Below are 8,793 nucleotides of genomic sequence, written 5' to 3' on the forward strand. Positions count from 1 at the left end.
ATCAAATACAAAATCCCAAAACTCCACAGCGCTTTTGTAGACAAGTTGTGAGCTGCACAACCACCACGCTATGAGATAATGACGGAACGATACGAAACGGAGCCGTTTTCGAGGTAAATTCATACAAAACCGCTGATGCGCGTTGCGTTCAGGGACAGTTTTTCAGCAAGCAGTCTCCGTATTTACCCTGTATTTACCTCGAAAACGGCTCCGTTTCGTATCGTTCCGTCATTATCTCATAGCGTGGTGGTTGTGCAGGTCACAACTTGTCTACAAAAGCGCTGTGGAGTTTTGGGATGTTGAATTTGATGAGTTTAATGAGGGAAACCAAGAAATTCCATTAGCCTCCATAGCGTAGCTCTGAGCAGCCAGCTGCTGCGCTCCGCCGTACTGAAAATAGCTTACACCTACAATTAAAGGTAATGAACCTACTGCTATGACTATAGCGATTATGGCAATGGGCCAATTTGCCAAAAATGTTGAACTATCCCTTTAACATGTATTCTTTCAGAGAAGTCAAGAGAAATGTTAGAAAATCCAGATTAAGGTTTTTATTTTACTTCATTTTGTCTCTTTCGTCAGTAAATTTCTCCTAAATTCACTAAAAGTTAACATGCTACTGTGACATACTGTGCTGTTCCTATTGTCTGACCCATGTCATGTCAGGTATCATTGTAAAGCTCTCTCTCTCCTGAACAATGATGTAGGCTCCAAAAATTGACACTTCCTCCGTATCAGCAACCAATCGTAAAAGTACGATTTACATTAACAATCTATGGAGTTTTACAGTACTAGTCTTTAAAGGCCGTTTTCTCAAAATGAGTTGTTCCTCAGGCTCTGAGCTAGAAATCTCCACTTCAGCAGCACTTACAGACACCAAACCTTCCAGTTTCATTCCTGTCTATATTCTGAAGGTTTTTACAGAGGGGATTGTTGATATATCATTCACAGTCTGATTTATACAACATTTTATTCCTAAAAACTGGGCGAAATTGGATTTTTTTAGGGCTGGTGACAGTATTTTCTCATTTACAGAGTGATAAAAAGAGATATCCAAAATCCTCCTCTGTAAAAACTTCTGACTCTAATATGTCAACAAATATATTACACATATTTAAACATAAAATTTGACAAAACTTGTAATACAAAAAATATTTGTCTTAATGTGAGTGATAAACTTGGGAAGTTTCATGGTGATTTCTGTTATTTAATTTTTTTACCCTATTCACCTGTAGTGTCTCCCCTTAACGACGCTGCTTGCACGTAGAAGAATATTAATGCATTGGAAATCAAAACGTCCACCCAAAGTGTTACAATTCATACAATTAGAGAAAATAAAATATACTCTCAGCGGGTCCAGGGACAAATTATTTTCTGTCTGGTATCCGGTGAAACTTAAAACTGTGCCAACTTAAATTTCCACTTAGCAGTCGTCTTGCATTTGTATTTGTGATTGAATCCACGTGAGCCATGTCTTGTTTAGTGCACAGCTTAAGTATTGGCGAGCCTAGGTATGTGCTCTTTTTGTTATATTTTATTTTTATATTATTTATTTATTTTATTTGTTTACTTTTATTTTATTTATTTACCAGAGCTCCAGACTAACTTTGTTCTAGGAGCACAGAAGTGGCCCCCTAACTTTACATTTTAGGAGCGCAAGCAGAAAATGTAGGGGCATAAATCGACTTGGAAAGCAAATATTTACATTTCCTGACACCTGTAATGACAGATACCAGATTCTTTGAGTTGCCTCTTCCATGTTTCACCAGTGTTAAAAAAACAAACAAAAAAAACAGCTAATTTACTGGTTGCACATGTGCTAAAAATGTACTTGCGTTGTCTCAAAGTTTAGGAGCAAAATGCCCCCATTTAGGGTCAGTCTGGAGCCCTGTTGCTTTATTTCTGGTGTCCAACATGTTCAATATAGATATGTGCATTGTGATCCTTCTGTATTTGTATGTATCATTGATGCTCAATAAAAAAGAATATGGAAAAAACTAAACAAAACTTGAGTTTGTGAAAGCTGAACCGTCTGAACCGAATCTCAGCGAGGGTTAAAGATCTGTGTCTGGTGAAGAGAAGAAGTGTCAAATACTTTACAGCATTAGTTTACACAGCGAAGCCAAAGTGTCTGATGATCGTCTAACTAACACCTCATCAGAAAGAAAGAAACCTCTGGGTTCAGAGGCAAAAAAAAAAAAAAAAAGAGACGTCACATGGTGCAAAACACAAACTCCACCACAGTGGAAAGAAGAAAAAAAAAAGTCGGTGGGCGTAGGTACGGAGAAATACTACGGTGCTCTCTGAGCTCGGAGGGGAGGGGAAGGAAAGGTAAGAGGGTGGAGGAGGGGAGGAGGTGGGAGGAGGAGGTGAGGGAGGGGGGAGAAGGGGGGGGCATGGAGGACAAAATGCCAAGTTATGTAACGACAATCAAAGCAGATGCGCAGCGATGCGAGCCAGACCCATGTGGAGGCCAGTGCACTACAGGATGCTCAGCAGCTGTCTGAGAGACATGTGGATTCTTTGAGGCATGAGATTTTCCATCAAACAAAAGCTCAAGTGAAGGGGCTCTCGCAGGGAGAGCGCTCAGACACACACACACACACACACACACACACAGACCAAAAGGAAAATACTCTTGGGCTATGTTGGCCCAGTGAAGGCAGAGTGAATTATAGACCTGGGCTGCTGCTGCTGTGGTGCAACAAGAGAGTTCCTCGTCTGAAGCAGCAAACAGCGGCCGACACTCAGACGAGTCCACCGAGGGGGTTTTCATTCGGCCACACTGTCTCCTGAAGAAGAGTTATTTACCCCCACGCACGTGTAATCTCTAAGTCAAGTTCCTTCACAGTACATGAACTTTACAGAGGAAGGTGAGGTGATGCTCAGAAGAATCAAAAGATGTCACATTTAAAAGTTCAACAAAACTTTGTCGACGTGCGACATGAATCACAGACAACTCTTCTGTGGAAAAAAAAAGTAAAAGTGAAAATCAACCTGTCGATTCATTGATCTCTGGACAGTTTGCACCAATTTGCAATAATCCGATTACATAATCGTTAATGTTAATATCAACTTTTGGGAGGTTAGATTATGATTTTTATGTTTGGAAGAGGAGAACTGAAACATAACAGTTTCATTTAAAGGGATAGTTCAACATTTTGGCAAACTGGCCCATTGCCATAATCCCTATAGTCATAGCAGTAGGTTCGTTACCTTTAATTGTCGGTGCAAGCTATTTTTAGAACAGCGGAGCAGAGCCGTGAGCTGCTCAGAGCTACTCTACGGAGGCTGATGGGATTTCTTGGTTTCCCTCATCAAACTCATCAAATACACAATCCAACAACTCCACAACACTCTGGTGGACAAGTTGTGACCTGCACATTCACCACGCTATGAGATAATAACAGAACGTTACCAGACAGAGTTGTTTTAGAGGGAAATTCATGCAAAACCGCTGATGCGCGTTGCCTTCAGGGACAGTTTTTCATCAACAGTCTCTGCATTTACCTCTAAAACAACTCTGTCTGGTAACGTTGTGTTATTATCTCATAGCATGGTGAATGTGCAGGTCACAACTTGTCCACCAGAGCATTTTGGAGTTGTTGGATTGTGTATTTGATGAGTTTGATGAGGGACCATTGTGTTCACTGAGCAGCTCGCGGCTCTGCTCCGCCGTTCTTAAAATAGCTTGCACCGACAATTAAAGACAACGAACCTACTGCTATGACTATAGCGATTATGGCAATGGGTCAATTTGCCAAAATGTTGAACTATCCCTTTAAGTATTTTTTGATTCTATATCTTGTTGACAAACCCATGGTCAAATTAAAAGACCATTTTACATCTTAAAAGTCCATGTGGAGGATCAAACGTATAAGAGAAACACGTATATATGCGACCACAGAGAGAAATCTGAAGCGGTTTCCCTGGTTGCAGCTCCTCAGATGTGAGGATGTGCTGACTGTTTCACTTTCACTTCACCGCGCTCCGAGCCGAGCTCTTTGCTTTGTCAGACAAAATAAGGCATCCGAAGGCATCACCGTGCCGTTTTTATACGCTCGTAGATCAACTGATTAATCAACGCTTATGTAACTAAGAGTCAGCAACAACAGCGTCATAAAAAAAATGAAATCATTTTTTTTTTTTAAACACCATAAAAATATTTATGACGGCGGTAGAACAGAACAGGAGCAGGATTAGTGGGTTAAACATCTGTCTTTCTTTGGCCTTATCTCTGGTTTTTCCCCCTGTATCACGGAGCTGGCACGCCGTTTTAGCCAAGGTGGATCGCCATGGTAACTCGTGCAGCTGCAGGGATGACAGAACCTGTCAACATCCTCCTGACTGCGGACCAATCAGATCGCCAGAAGGGCTGAGTAACACTTCCTACAGTGTCAGACAGAGGTTACAACAGGGACAGTTGTTTTGATATTAACAAAATAATTTCATTTTTTATTTGATCTTGTAAAGATTATTAGATTCCTGACACTTTATATCCTCAGCTGTGATGATTTCTTATGTGTTTTAAACACTTCATATTATATTATGGTCTGTTTATTGAGGCTGGACGTCGCCCTATGTTCAACAGGTGAACCACACTGCGGCTTCCTTCTGTAGAAAAACTGTGTAAAGTGCACAAAAAAAAATTTCCCGGTTATAAATCTGTGGACGACGGAGGATTTATTTTCCTTGGCCGGTGCGAAACAACTAAAAACACGATACTTTTAGACTCTTTTGGTTAAAAAACAGTCAAGCAAGATTATAAAAAAAGACCTGCACCACTAAGAAGGGCGTCATCGATGGGCTTTTTTTTTTTTTTTTTCAAAAATAAACGCTACAGCTGCACACGGACTGTCAGCAGATGCTTAAATTAAGTACACCACATTCACTTTAATGGTCGCTTTGAGCACAGACAGGTCAGGAACCGAAAGTCTGCTCACTAATTCATCTCCAGTGTTTGTGCTGAGGAGACGTCAGCCAGAACATCTGCACACAGCTGGCTAGTTTAGCGTTATCTAGCGAGCAGGGAACGGGCTGAATGAAGCCTGAAACGAGTCCCTTAGCTTCACGGCTCCATTATCACCAGGCTGTGGATGTGATCTCTGGAGTCAGCTGACCTGCAGGCGATCTGTAAACACGCTGACTTCACCGTCGGCTACACCTCCTCACGGCCGCCAACACAAACTGAGTTCAGCTTCAGGTCCGACAAAGCTAGGATCCATTAAAGGGATACGCCAACATTTTTTTTTAGGTGTCTTGCTTCACTCCCGAGTCCATGACCAGCAGATAGACACCATCCTTTCGACTGTGCGTGCAGTAACAAGGGAGATAGAGCCGTATCGCCCGTAATTAGCTTAGCTCAAACGCTGGAAGTGTATAGGTAGTGTTAGCCTGCCTCCACCTAAAGTCATCAGAGAAACTCTTCAGCAACTCTAAACAGAAACCGGCGGGCCGATCTTCGTCTCAGAGCTGACAAAACTCTCCGGTAAGGCATCTTGAGCGGTCAAATGTCGGTAACGGGGCGAGATCGGTCAAAACGGAGGGTTCAAGCAAAGACGGTTTATTTTGGTTCAAGCTAGCTACATCGAGGGTAGGTTAGCTTCCTGTTTCAAAGTAAAAGCACAAATTCTATCGTCGTGGTTTTCTGTATGTAAAGGGCAAAGGGTGTTTTATTTTGTGAAAGTAACTGGAAGTGCGTTGGTCACAACGGCTAGCTTGAGTAGCGCCAAATTCGTCCGAACAAAATTGTAAACAGCTGGTATTTAGACAAATTAACGACACACTGCTGATCTAAACGGCTACTTTCTCGCCTAAACATGTTTGAAATGTTGATAAAGTGATATATTTACAGAGTTTAGAGCTAAAATGAAATCAGCTTCTGACTGCTGATTTCGGCTCGGGGAGGCAGGCTAACACTACCTATACACTTCCATTATTTGAGCTAAGCTAATTAGCGGTGCGCCAGCTGTGCCCGTATCTCCCTTGTTACTGCACGGCACGCACAGTTGAAAGGATGGTGTCTATCTGCTGGTCATGGACTCGGGAGTGAGGCAAGACAAGAAAAAAAAATGTTGGCGTATCACTTTAACTCTGCTTAGGAGTGTGTTTCTGCAACAGTGGGAGTAGTTGCTAATTATTAAAATAAGATTAAAGCTGGGAAATGTTACACAAATATGAAAATATTTGGTAAAATGTGAGCATTTTTATCTGGTAAACAAACTTGGGTTTATCAGACTGGAAATATTTGACACTGGGTGGATTATTTTTCTAATAAACGACAAAAAATGTTGTTGTTATTCAAAGCGGTGATGATGTTGAGGATACGGAAGACAACAATATCATTATTTAAAATGCAGATGTCATTGTCCATTTGTAATTAGGGAACAACTGTCCATCAATCTGCCTGGTACAAGTGTTCATGGTTTATTGTTTATAAGTCAGTTCAGAGAATACAAAAAAATAAAAGTATTTGGTAAAATATGATAATTTTTTATCTGGTTAACAAACTATTTATTAACTGGGGTTTATCAGACTGGAAATATGGGACATATTTGACAGTGCGTGGATTGTTTTTCTAATAAAAGACTCAAAATTGTGTTAAGGATATGGAAGAAAACAATATTAGCCTATTAATAAAAATGCAGATGTGATTGTCCTTCTGTAATTAGGGAACATCTGTGCATCCATCTGCCTGGTTCAAGTGTTTAAAGTTTATTATTATCATTTACTTTGTCTCTGTCTGGATGCTGTAGGTTGGGATCTGATTGGCTAATATGCAGGTGTCTTTTAAATTAAATTAACCTGCTCCGGTTACCACGGTGATCTGTTCAAACACCGAGTTAAAACCCACACACACACAAACACATCTGGATAATAAGCCAGTGGTTTCAGCTCTGTGGTGCAGCAGCAGCAAAGGGCCCTGGTACTTTCACTGTGTTTACATCACTCATCAGAGAAAAGTGGCCACAGACACAAACACAGACACACACAGACACTTGGCGGGAACAGACGGTGGAGAGACAACAGTCACAACAACAAAGTGTGTGTGTGTATTAATGTGTGTGTAAAGGATAAACTATGTGAGTGTGTAAGGGGTCCAACAGATCACAAATAATGTTTCCCTACAATCACAGTTTAGCTCTGGCTAACAGTGTCAAGTCAACAGGTCAAGTCAGCGCAGACATGAAAAGCACTTCCGTTTCCAACTGTCAAAATAAAAGAACTACACTACTTTTATCTTAATATTTCATTTAAAAGGGGATTTTTTTTAATGGCCACATATTAAGATGTAGCTGATTTCATCATTTTGAGTATTATTCTTAATTAATATAAGACATTAACACTGATTATGTATTCCCATCACCTGATTTTACTCGTGTTGTTGTGTTAAAATTAGCTCCAGTCTCGACCTGTATTATGTGTCTCGCTCTATTGGTTCATAAATGCAACATTATGGCAAATAACTTAGTAGCATAAACCAGGGGTCTTCAACATGTTTTAGGCCAAGGAGCCCCAAACTGATGGAGATGAAGAAGGGACCCCCAACTATATACATTATGTATAAATTGTGTTTTATATTACACTGGGCCTAGTGCCATGTATAAATGTACCTTGTTATTGTGTGCATTCAACACTAAGTTATTCAAATAATATACATGTGAAAGTACAGTCGTAGTTAACTGATACCAATGCCAATATCAACAATGTTTGTCAACTGCAATGATAATCATGCCACTACTAAAATGCTTAAACGACATCATTGACAATACACAAATTTAATTGAACTGTATGCATGCAAGCTATTGAAATTGACATTTTAATTTTAAACATGCCTGTGGAAATTACAAAATAACTTAACGGCATAAACGTTTACTGAATGTATTTTAAAATAAAAAATAAAAAGTAGTTCAGTTTACCTCCTCCTTTATTTTGAAGCCGGTTGAGCCACATCCGGTTTGCCCGTGGGTAACCCCGTACACATCACAGACGACGCTAACCAACTGCCGTTAGCCGTTAGCCACCAAGCTAAGGCGAGCTAACGGAGCTGCTGCTGCTGCTGCTGCTGCTGTTGTTAGTTAGCCCGTTAGCTTGGCTTCGCTTTTCGCTCTTTATCGACGGGACACAGCGGAGGTTTACTGAGCTCAGACAGACGCTGCGAGAAGACAGGGGGGGATTTGTTTTGTTTTGTTTTTCTTTTACCTTGTGGGGCGTAGGGGAGCGGGGCTGGGGAGGGAGAGAGGGGGCCTGTAGGTAACGACGGCCGGTCGGAGACAGACAGAGACAGCGGTTCGGTTCTCCTGGACCTGCTGGCTGCTGCCGCCGCTGCTCCGCTCACATTCCTCCGCTGCTGCTGCTGCTGCGTCGCGGCCGTTTGTCTGTCATCAGCCCGCTGCCCTGCGCCCGGAGCTCACGGTGTTAAAAAAGCACATCTTCATCATCACATCACAGTTAAAAGTTTGTCCCCAGGTGCTGCTGTTGTTGTGTTGTGTTGTGGTTTTTATTTAATTCCTTTGTGCGCTCCCCCGCTGGTCTCTTTTTTCTGCGCTGTATTTGTTGTATCCCCCACAATGCACCGCGCACCCCCTCACTGTACAGTACTGTAAGAGAAACAGGAAGAAGTGTCACATTTGGCGACATTATAATAACAACACAAACTCAGGAATCCCCCACTGTTTATATTATAGTATTTCCCAATTGCAAAAAAAACAACAACAACACATTTATTGACACCTCCACCGGTTATCTCAAAACCTTAAAGGGATAGTTCAACATTTTTGGCAAATTTTTGGC

At 41.3% G+C, this 8,793-nt stretch overlaps 1 protein-coding gene across 2 annotated transcripts in view; it reads right to left on the reverse strand.

Annotated features, from left to right (window-relative positions):
• The window catches only part of zbtb44 (zinc finger and BTB domain containing 44), a 30,787-nt gene extending 22,237 nt beyond the window's left edge, over positions 1–8,550 (reverse strand). For both annotated transcript variants that reach the window (XM_083984999.1, XM_083985000.1), the window contains exon 1: positions 8,203–8,550. The gene's annotated coding sequence lies outside the window, so the exon portion shown is untranslated. The remainder of the gene's footprint in view (positions 1–8,202) is intronic.
• Positions 8,551–8,793: the final 243 nt, after the last annotated feature.

Source organism: Trachurus trachurus, assembly GCF_905171665.1.
Source record: "Trachurus trachurus genome assembly, chromosome: 13".
NCBI lineage: Eukaryota > Metazoa > Chordata > Actinopteri > Carangiformes > Carangidae > Trachurus > Trachurus trachurus.